This window comes from Ambystoma mexicanum, chromosome 11 (assembly GCF_040938575.1).
Source record: "Ambystoma mexicanum isolate Mex_15411 chromosome 11, UKY_AmexF1_1, whole genome shotgun sequence".
Lineage (NCBI taxonomy): Eukaryota > Metazoa > Chordata > Amphibia > Caudata > Ambystomatidae > Ambystoma > Ambystoma mexicanum.
The window spans coordinates 1,018,043,301-1,018,055,311 of NC_090934.1; the positions used below are offsets into that span (position 1 = coordinate 1,018,043,301).

Below are 12,011 nucleotides of genomic sequence, written 5' to 3' on the forward strand. Positions count from 1 at the left end.
TCGATGAATATTAAGCAGTGCCGGCCTTAGCGGCGACAGCGCCCCGGGCAGTAAAAGAAAAATGTGGCACCCCGCCAAGTGTGCCCTTAGTTAATGCTGGGTGGTTGGGGGGGCAATCATTTTTGTTAAACTCCCAGATCCCATGCCGGAACAGGGAGGTAATCACTGGAATAAACCCTATTCTAATGAATACTGCCAGCTCCGGAGTGGGCAGGTGATCACATCAATAGGGTGCAGATGAAAAAGCATCAGCACCCTCTGGATATTAAATGCTCCCGCTCTGGAAAGCCTGGTGCATTTAATTTCAATATGGCACCTGCCGCACCTTCTCCCACCACGCCAGCTCGGGGGAGCCCTTGAAATCCTCTCCCCGAGAAGGTGGGGCCAATGGTGGCCCTGAAGGCCGGCCCTGATACCAAGTGTCTCTTAGCGAGTGGGATTCACTTTAAGCAGACGATGCAGTGATGCTAGTGGAACACCTGCAGCCTGGCCTTTAGAAGCCACATCAGAATACAGACAACAGCAAAATGGTGGAGGGAACGGAAGCTGCAAGAAAGCCAACTGTAGTATGTGCACGTATGTGGACCAGAGGACCCAACGCAACCAAGACGCCAGCTTCGGCCATTTAATAAACCCCATCACACCAAGGTGTCACTTCCTCAGTCTCGCCCCTTCCGTTTAATAAACTAGGGCCTTCTTTGAGCATAGTTTTTTTCTGCAACATTTTGTTTATTGGACTATTAGGTATATTGCAAATACAGCACCGTTGCCCAGTGATCAGATCACACCACCTGAAAGCAGCGCAACCTATTGAACACATACTAGTCAAAGCAAGAGTCAGTGAAATAGAAAGGGAGCAGACAGGCTCTCCTATGACTCCCAATCTCACCCAGTTATCAGGCAACGGTCTGGCCATAGGGTTCACAAAGTTATGATTAAGTGCAAAATGTACACACAAGTTTCCCTATTTACACCATGGCAGGAATACAATATGCCACCTTTCTGACAAGTCACCGTAAAACCACTACAGTGGTGATGGGCGCAGTATAAATACTGGATAACATATGTATGGCATGTTTCATACAACAAAGCACGTTGTGGTCTTGATTAAATTCAATTGAAAAGGCACCCAATACCTGTGACTCTGAGAAGGAAAGCCTGGCACTAGAAAATTGATCTCCCAGTGACATGCCATGAAGTCTCGCAGCGCAACCAGGCATAAGCGCCACCACGCTCTGGCAAATATGGCAATGTAATGAATGATATGAACCAACATTCGTCGGTTTCATGAGTGTTACAGCCTGGGGTGGCGGCTCACCCTCTTCTGGATAGTAGAACACAAAATCCAGCTACATGCATTACCACCGTTTATTGACCACATTATGCAACCAATACTTGGGTCGATCCTTGCTCAATGGAGTTCAAAGGCCAAGAACATGTGGGACGATAGCCTGATTTCAAGTAATACAATTAAATGTAGGATTCATGTTCCTCCTCTATAGTTCTAGGATATAAGGGTACCTGTAATCCCAAAGGTCCTCCAGGTATGTAATAAAATAATAAACAAAACATTGACCTTGGTACAGAGGTTGGAAAGATACTAACAGATCATTTCCATAGAAAGATACATTATATCACAAAATACAAGGGAATAATTATACAGTTTTTCTATGAAAATAAAATCACATATTTGACATCATCCATTTACATTCCACCATTCATATACATACTCTCTCGCATGCAGCCAATGTCAACTTTAACATTAATCTGGGTTAACCCTTGCGTAGAACCCTTTTATACAACCACAAGGTATTTCCATTCTCCACACCCATATAGTCTATAAGCGTGTATTTCTGTACAATAGCAAAAGCAGCTTATTGACATAGTCTACTTATATTTTAGTCAGCAAACAACCTTTGAATTCAGCCGGATGTTGTTCCGACCTTCTTCAGGACATAGGCGAGGCATGAATATTGCCTCACTCTTGGAACACAATCCAGTGGAATATGTCTTCCGACAAATACTCTCCAATTTCAACTTAAGGTGGTAGTGCAAACTATGGACCTAATCCTCAGTGCTTCAGAAGTAAGAGTTCAGAGAAGCTTATAGTGATGCAGTATGGACTGACAATGTGTCTTGAAGGTCCACGCCTCCAAGTAGGCTCTATGGCAGATCCCAAAGTCGTGTGTTAGATATCAGCCAACAGATCCGTGACCCCACTTACCGTTTCAAACGGTGCCCTGATACCTCCATGCCAACAGGCCACCACATTCCCAGTCATGTGCTGTCATGCTAGAACTAACGCTTTCAGGGATGGTTTGTGTTTAGGCCTGCCTAGACAAAGCTTTGCCACTCTACGAGAGTTCTTGAAGCTGTATGGAAGAGGGACCCTGGTGAAAATCAGATGCAGAAGGAGCACTTCATGGTAAAACTCTGTTTTAGGGTCAGATATTTTGTAGAAGACAGTGCTACTATGCTACTATGCAAAATGGGGAGAGAGTTGCTTTAAACAACTTCTTTGGTTTCCATGCTGCTGGAATCACTAATCCCCCCCTCCGCACCCCACACTGTGCTGTTTTAATAGTTTTGTTATTGATGTTGCATGGTACATGGCTTTTTCTTCACTTGTGTTGCAAAACATTTTTCTTTAAATATTGTTTTTGGAACTCACCATTTATTTTTCAATGGCTGTGAGTTTGAGATGTCAAAGAATACACCAACAAGACTCCCAATCCATAACCATCAGCTACTCCATAATGCAAACACTATCTTTCATTGGCCTGGATTTTTTATTTTTTTATTTTGTTTTAATGTTTATTGGTTAATTATAAACGTATATATATTGTAAAACGTATTAAAACATACATCATATCATTGATTAAAAATCCATTGCTTAAAATTGTGCATAATCAATGTTCTTAATGTCTTAATTTCCTTCCATAAATAAAATAATGTAAAATTCATAATCAGATTTTTTCCTGAGAACAAATATGCCCAAAATTGGTCTGACGAAATAAAACTACTATCAAAGCCCCGGAGCACATACGCCTTCTCATATAAATTGCGAAGTTCCACACAGTCAGTCAACCAGTAATAAATAAATAAAACTGGGAGTTGATTGAATGTTAGGAGCATGATGAAATGTCTCACTTGAATATTGTGTAGGTTTGTTAGATATACGCAAGAAGCAAGCCCCAAAAACACTTGGCTAGAATATTCTCCATAGTTTGTCTTTCCCATTAAAGAGGCACTTCTCATATTTCTGTCCCAAATCTCGGACTCTTGTTTTATTTCCTTAAATAAATATGCCAGCTTTTCATTGGCATGTTGCATCTTAACAAAACCAGTTTTCTTAGGGTCGCCATCTTGAAATGATCGGATTTGCCTGCCTGGTAATATTAGAATTCACTGGTGTGCGTCAGCCCCATGGTAAGGGTTCTCTTGGATGTGCGTCTTACTTATGTGTGAAAACCTACAGCTGCACCATGTAATTTAGCTGTAAGTTACATAACAGTGAATAACCATTTGTGTTAGTTCATGGGAGGACATCTTTGCTTGCAGATTAGTGTTTCGGCAAGAGAGTACTTGTTTCCAGGACGTTTGATCAAGTGGTGGGGAAGAGGAGATTTGCTGTGTGCCTGCATCATTTTTTTTCAAACAGCTTTAGATCTTTCTTGCTGGTGTATTGCATTGAGCAAGCTTCTCCACAGTCAGACAAATTGGTATGTATATCTTACTATGTTTTAAATGTTTCAAAGTTAGGATGACCAAATACCACTGACTATCCACTGATCTCTCTCTAGTCAACCCTTAATAATCCATCCTGCGTGAAAATATAACATGATCTACAGGAAGGGAGGCAAATCAATCCAAACATGGCCTCGTGCAAATCAGACCCAAATTAAGGATCATGCATGACAGAGTAGGGACAGTGACATTAAAACCCACAGATGCTGCAGAGCAAAGCGGGAGTTTTGCAATCTGACAGACATCTTGACGTTAAAGCATTGGAATTCTCTTAAGTAGTAAATCTACAAGAACAAACGTCAGGGACAATAGTTTGGATATTTGCAAATTTAGAAAAAAGATTTTGTATGTCCAGGGAGAACTATACCAAGTAATCTTCTCCTTTTCATGTACAAAGCCAAAGCTATTGACTTTGCAAGTGCTGCCTATTTTTCAGTGGAACAAATTGTAGTTCAGCACCTGGTACTGATCATCTGTAAAAGGAAAGCCCAGAACAAAATAAGTGTTTTTTGTGGAAATTGGGCCTTCTGGTCACTACCATCGATCACCAAAAAACAAAAGGAAATATTTCATAAAGGTTAAGTGGTCCACAAAGGAAGCCCACCTCCGTTGGCACTCATGAAAAACGCTAAAGTGGAAATTGAGACTCGCCTGTGCTCGAGATCTCAAAAATCCCTTAAAAAAAAAATAAACAGCTGAGATCATATAAACGCACCGTATTATTTGCAAAAAAAGAGATTGAGGCAATAGAATTGAAAAGGCTCGAAATAAATCAAAGGAGCTCTTTTCTATCATTAACCCTCATGTCAGTAACCTAATACACCCCGAGCTGAAAGCACCTTCACAATCTCCTTTAGCTTATTTATCCAATTTATTTCCAAAGGTTAAAAACAATCTGTGTGAACTGACCGTTCAAACTGCATTACATTTTAACCCAGTTGCCAAAAACCCAGACATCGCTTGCTTCTTTTAACCCTGGGATTCTCCTAATGGCATGGAAAAAAGCCAGGATAAGAAAGTTACTAAAAAACATCATTAGAGCTAATTTCTGACCAATATCACAACTTCCTTATCTAGCTCGACAAATGGAAAGACTAGTTAATCAACGACTGCAATCATTAAAAGAACAATCTTCTAGACGAGGCACAATTCAACTTCTGATCCGGGCATAGCGCAGAGATGCTTCTCACATCCATTGAAGGCGGTATGCAGTCTTTCCATTGAAAATGTTTCCAACAAATGCTTTTCCATTGAAAGTTTTCCAACGTAAATGTTTCCATCTAATGCATATATGTATGGGGGGAAAGGGTTAATTGTGTTTGGGGTGGGTTTTTAAAGGGTAAAAAACATGGAGTTGGGGGGCCACCCCCAAACAAATACAAAAAAATGCATTTGATGGACACATTGTCATTGGAAAACTTTCGATGCATTTTACTTTCGTTGGAAAGTATTTGATGCAGACTAGTAACCATTGTAGACCAGGGGGAGGGGGTGGAAGCGGGCTGGAGCTTTGATATAGTTAGATCTTTTGGCAGCTTCTGATACCGCCGACCATCATATTAGCAAGACTTAACTCACAAGGCTTTTGGGGATCAGCTGTGTTGGATCTGCTCCTTTCTTACACACCGTACAATCGGTCAGACTGGGTAGCTTTGTTTCCAATCGAAACCCACCGATATGCGGCTCGCAATCCAGTTCCCTCAATCAGAAATGTAGGAATCCTCTTAGACTTCGACCTTACTTTGGCCCAACAAATTGCCTCTGTGTCCAACGAATGTTTCTTCCATCTGAGGACACTGAAATGCCTACTTCCTAAAGGCCTTAGTCACTTTCTGACTTAACTCCGACAATAGTATTTATTTGAAATATAAAACAAAAAGTGTCTAAACTTAAAGACACTCCCGTCCCCTGCACACCTTACAAGCTGAAATAAATCAGTCAAATTTCATAACATTTGCACTTTTATATATAGAAAGAATTGTCAATTTAGAACATAGGTAACAAAATATCTTCATAAAAGTACAGAAAAAAGCTATCAACTGACTTCAACTGACTTGTTACGTGTAAATTGGAGAGGAGCCGTTGAATCTGAGGTGAAGAGGTGCGCTTCTGGAATTGCATTATACATATCTATAATCAGCAGGATGCTTTACATTGGATGCGGAGTACTGGAAGTCCTGAATTTGGATTGGATTGGCTATTGATTTGCCTTAGAGTTCGGCAATCACATTTCACTTGTTGAGGACGGCAGGAGTATTCGCAGGGATCCTGGTTCTGTGTACGTCGTGCACAGACAGATGCACAGACAGAGACTCTATTTTCTTTGACAACATTCCCACTGTGAGATATTTTTGCTCCTGAAGAAGGGGATAGTCCCCGAAACGCGTAGAGCTTGAAGCTGCAGTTCAAAATTGGGAGCTTATTTCTTTGTCTGGTTTGATTTGTTTTTCATGCTGGCCATATTGGAAGTCAGTTGATAGCTTTTTTCTGTACTTTTATGAAGATATTTTGTTACCTATGTTCTAAATTGACAATTCTTTCTATATATAAAAGTGCAAATGTTATGAAATTTGACTGATTTATTTCAGCTTGTAAGGTGTGCAGGGGACGGGAGTGTCTTTAAGTTTAGACACTTTTTGTTTTATGTTTAACACATGCTCCAGTGTCAGGGCGTGTATTCCTCCCCAGCACCCAGAATTGTAATAAAATCTCTCTAAATAGTTATTTAGTTTTTGAGTAATTAGGTGTGCTCTGATAGATACTTCTTTTTGTAATAGTATTTATTTGGCCAGCTCTGCCAAACTTTTGTCAAGGCTGTAAAGACTTCGGAACACGGCTTGCTGAGATTGCACAAGTTCGACCATGTCTCACCCGGCCCAATAGCCTTGCATTGGCTGTCAGTGAAGCAAGGCATTATCTGTAACTCTCAGTGGTCGAAGTGTACGAAAAGAAGCAGTGGAACTATGTTCCCTGCTGGCCTGCACCCACTCCCCACAAACCCCATTGCCACAACCCATCCCACACACAATACACTGCCTTTTCCCCCAAACACGTGCACCTGCGGTTTAAGGAAACGTTCAATGCAGTGCACTGAAAGTGAAGGTTTCAACTTCTTCCTACACTTTCATTTTAAAATGAAACCATTCCGAAACGGTTTCTTTTTTAAATAAAAGTATAGGAGCTGTAAAAGGTAATTTAAAAAAGTAGAGGAACTCCGCTCCCGCTCACTTTGACCACTGATAACTCTGTCTGCTTCATTACACCCTCTTTGACTACAAAGACCTTCACCTGTGGAACAGGATATACTAGTACCCATTTCTCCCCCTCTGTCCCAACCACATTCCTCACCACCCCCGCATGGGTGACCAATTCCTTGACAATACTGGACCAGAGAGCAGCTGCTACAGATGTGGAAACCTGGGGCAGAGGGAGAACATGTAGAGGAGTTTGCTGCAGAGTACACCTGGTGTGTTCACCAAGTACACAAGGGCTGCGTCCACAGGCAACATCTCGAGAACGCGGTGACAGAGCTCTCAAGATGTCCCATATCAGATGTGAGCGCTCATCCAGGTCTGGTTCTTGCATTCTGGTCTTGGACTTTTGCTTTCCCTCTTAAAAAACAGGAAGGTAGCAATCACACCAGGGGGCGTACATGGCCATTTACGGCCCACCAGCCTGAGCTAAGGGAGGGCCTCAGCATGGGCTGCAGGCAGTTACCTGCCTGTATGCCCTTTGCTAGGCTGCCATTGCCAGTCGCACCCCAGGGTTTGTCCAGGGTGCAGGTGTAAATAGTCCCCTCTCCCGCCCCCTAAGAGATGAGCTCTGCGCTATTGTGCGAACCCAATCAGCAGAGAGAAAAAAGATGGCCACCATTGTAAAGGGAATGTAGTCCCTTTTCCATTTCTATGGCAGCTGGGGGCAGTAGGCGCACCGGGACCGGAGCACAAAGGTCCATTCCAGCAGGTATGTGAGGAGGGAGGAAAGGAGGGATTGGAGAAAAGCGTGGTTTGAAATTGAGGGGAGCTGGAAGCTCTTTAGCTCCTGGTTGTAGTCTAGAACAGCCTGGTTAGCTTGACACCAACAGCTACCGGGAGCTACTTTTCGCTCCGAAGGCCAACTGATGCTGAACAAACACACAAGTGAATTTCACTCTGCATTTGGGACAATCTATAAATAAACATTAGGACATCATTTGACATTCAAAGCCAAAATTATAAGTTCGCATTTTAGGTGGAAATTAGATTTGCAGTACGCCATGTACTAGCTCCTGGTCACTGTTTATTATTAACTGGCAAGGAGCAGCTTTTAGCGCTTGCTTCAGTTCATCCGATCTTAATTTCGATCCCTGGAAAGGGTACCTTTTGTTTTGGGCGGGTTGGGGGAGGCAACAGAAAGAGGTTCCCTATTGCCTCCCCACATTCAACTGAAATAGCAGCAACTACCCTCAAATGTGACTGAAATAGCAACGGTTACCCTCAAATGGTGCCTAAATAGCGGCCGTTCCCTAGTCTTACGCAAAACAACTTTAACGTACACATAGCTCATTAAAACAACTGCAGCTACCTAAAGCTTCACCAGATGAGTTACCGCTACCTCACATCTCATTGAAAGTTCTACAGCTACCCACAATTTCACTTGAACTGACGCACAGCAGACCTCAATGTAATGGACGCAGCTGCCAAATACAACCATATATGCGGCTGCAGCTAACCCATAGCTCACAGGACAAACTACTGTGATCCCAATTCAATAGATACCCCTAATGTCATGGAAACAGATGAAGTCCCTGAAATTGCCCTAAAAAGTCTTTAAGTACATCAAATCTCTAGAGAGAAGATGTAGCTCCTAGATAAGGTGGGGGCTACCCCAAAGTCCCAATGAAAGCACTACGGCCAGTCCAACACTCAATGGAACAGCAATAGCACCCACAGACCTCACAGGAACAGCTGAACTCTCAGACTGCTCTGAAATTAGGGTGACCAGACGTCTGGGTTTTCCCGGGACAGTCCGGGGAAATCACCCTCCGTCCAGGGGTCCCGGGAGTTTTTTCATTTTTGAAACCCTGTCCGGGGTTTGCATGTTTGGGGGGCTACGGTAATTAAAACCATAATTATTTCTCACAACACTTTCACAATTTTGAAGTTGGAGGTTTGGCTCGAACCCCCAACCTCTCAGGTACAAGTCAGAACACTTACTGACTGTTCCACAGAGACTGGCATGGAAATTATTGTACAACAAGCCATGTAATCTCAATTAGAGCTAACGCTCTTATTGAATTAACATGCCACGATTCACAGACAAAACTGCACAAATGAGATCATATACAGTTTATAGAAAGGGGAATTTCTGGAAATATGGTTGGGGGGTGGTTGTGGGGCGTGTTGGGGGGATGGGCAGTAATTGGTTGGCTGCGATGGGGTAGTCCCTCTTATGTTGTTGGCTGTCCCGTTTTTTTGTTTTGAAAATCTGGTCACCCTATCTGAAATGGATATCCCGACATCAACCCCCTCTGGAACAACTGCAACTCCACCTCAAACCTAACAGACTGGGCAAAAGCCAGGACAACCCTCAATGGAACAGCTACATCAACCCGAGATCCCACAGAATCAAGTGAACTCACAGAAGCCAACCCAGATCCCAGAGAAAAGGCTACTGCAAACCTCTGTTACCATTAGACCTCACAAAAAACTGAAATAGCGAACAGAGCAAAACTGCTCAAAACATCCTGCGTAAATGCGGGACACGCTTGGAGTCATTGCCTGAAATCACTTTTCCCCTCCCCCTCTAGTGATTTTGCGAGAATATCGCGTTTTGGGTTACTTTGATGACCACTCAGTGTTGAATTGGGGCACGGGCCTCCCAGACTCCATATAGATTAGCATTAAAGGTTTAAAAGAGAGGTAGAAATACCATGTTAAGCAAACAGCCACAAAAAAAAAAAAAAAAAAAAAAAAACACCGAAACAAGCTCAGGATCTTGTAGAGAGGACACCTTTTTGTTTTCTAGTTTTATGGTGTGCAAAAGGGAAATGCACATTTGTTGAAACATACCATGGTGTGTGCGTGTGTGGGGGCGGGGGTGATTAAACCCCTGCACTGCCCTGTTAAACAGTTAGGCCGCAGATCTGGCCGGCATCAGTCTGGGGCTGGCGGGCGGGGAGGTAGTACTTCGCGCGCAAATCTGAGCCAGTCTGCTGCCTGCTAATCTGGGCTTCTCGTGACTAATCGTCAATTTCGATTGGTTCCCTTGTTTGTTTGGAATTTCTCGGCTTGACCTTTTGCATAAATTGATACATGTTTTGAATTGATGTGGACAGAGAGCTGTGGGGGCAGTTTAAAAGCACACTTCTTTTTTGAAGTGGGCTCAGACGCAGACCCCCGGATTATTGGCCGAGGCCCGAGGGATTAACATTTTTTACGTTGATTGGATACAGGCTGGAGTGTTTCTCTTTTCATGGGGGTTAGAAATATGAGTTTCCACCTCAGACATCAAGGGGAGTGGGGAGAGGCCTCCCCAAAGGTTAAGAGGCTGGCCAGCCACCGGATGGGGCGGGGCGCTCGAGGGAGAGCCTGCATCAGAGGCGTTGCTAAGGAGGGGCTGAAGGGGCCATAGCCCTGGGTCTTTTGGTTGTAGACCTGGATAGAAGCTCAGGGGCTACAGTCAAAAAGCTAGCTAGCCCCAACTCCCACCAGTCCTGAAATTAGCCTAGCCCCGGATCTTTTCCAGACCTAGCAACACCCCTGGCCCTGCAAAGCAGACCGCTCCTCTGGTCGCGCCCCCCAGGGAGTATTCAACACCTCGCCACGCCTCCTTGGGAGGCAGAAGGGGCATTCCCGGTCCAGCCGCATCCAGCCTCCGGCTCCGGGGAGCACTCATAAGACTCATTCACTTTATTGCAGCCCCTGCCTGAAGTCCAGCCCCTGCCTGAAGTTTCTTCATTGTAGCCCCTACCTGCAGTCGAGCCCTTGGAGTTTCACCCGCAGTACTATTCAGCCGGTAATATAGTTGAGGTCAATATGGGCTATGGGATTTAAAGTACCGGCCCTCCAGTGCCCGGGTCTTCTTGGGTGGCTCCGGCGGCATGCATCAGTGTGCTGTCGGTCCGGCCCTTAATCGGACTGGTAGAGAATGAGCCCCAATTTCGCATGCGGGAAGAGTGCTGCTAGTTCCCTTGACAGTCGTCGTACCGCCAGGGCCATTTTTTAATATAAAGCTGGCTGTTCTTCTTGGGCCCTGGGCGGAGTCTGTGCCGCCATGGTAGTTTCTTATTTATAGTGTTTTAATGTTCTCGTTGCACCCTGGTTGGTTGCCATGCCGCCAGGCCAGCTTGGTTCCATGCAATGTTGGATGACTGATGTATTATTGTGCCCCGGCTGGTCGCCGTACAGCCAGGGTAGCTTTATATGGCCGATTGCTGTGCAATGTTTCCGTGGTGCCCTAGCCGGTCGCCGTGATGCCAGGGCATTTTTCCAGGTGAAACGTTTCATCACGAGGCACCGCATGAAGGGTAGGGTGGCCAACTGTCCCGTATTTTACGGGATTGACCTGTAATTGGGCACTCTGTCCCGCAGTTTGCTGAGTGGCTCTGCGGACGCGGGTTGTCCCGACTTGCTCTGTTCAAGCATGCTCGAACAGAGCAAGTTCGGAGTCACAATTAGGCATGATGGGGGCTGGGGCCCTGCCACTGCAGGGCACACCGGTCACAGCTAATTGCTGTGCATCCATCTCTGTCTCACAGATTAGCTGCCACTTGCCAGCCACTGTTATTCTGATTCGTGGGTAATGTACGTTTATGACCACCTCCTATAGTAGGAGCGTGGGAGGGGGTCCTATACATATATTTCACACGAATCGGAATGACAGTGACTGGCACGTGGCAGCTAATCTGTGAATAAGAGTCTTATTGCATTCAATTTCCCCTGCAGCTGCTGACGTGACGGGCCTGCTCAGCAGCTGCGGGGGGGAGGGAGGGGCAATGCATTGATTCTACCCGGTGCTCTGCGGTAGTGCAGGGAAAGGGGTGGGCCAAACGTAAATGACGCTGCGACATCATCACCACCTTGTGTCCCGCAATAGGATCTCAAAAAGTTGGCCATCCTAGTGAAGGGGTGCCTTCAGGGGCTATTGGGGGCCGCAGGTTGAGCCTGTATTTGCAGGATTGAAAGAGGAGGCGGTCAAGATGGCTTTTTTACACACCATATATGCGGCACACAAGGATGTTTTTTTTCTTGAGAAGTACTCTTGGACTTGTGTAAATGTCTTGC

At 44.7% G+C, this 12,011-nt stretch overlaps 1 protein-coding gene across 1 annotated transcript in view; it reads right to left on the minus strand.

The window, feature by feature from the left end:
* The window catches only part of CORO2B (coronin 2B), a 425,059-nt gene that overhangs the window by 371,151 nt on the left and 41,897 nt on the right, over nt 1-12,011 (minus strand). The gene's annotated exons all lie outside the window — the stretch shown is intronic.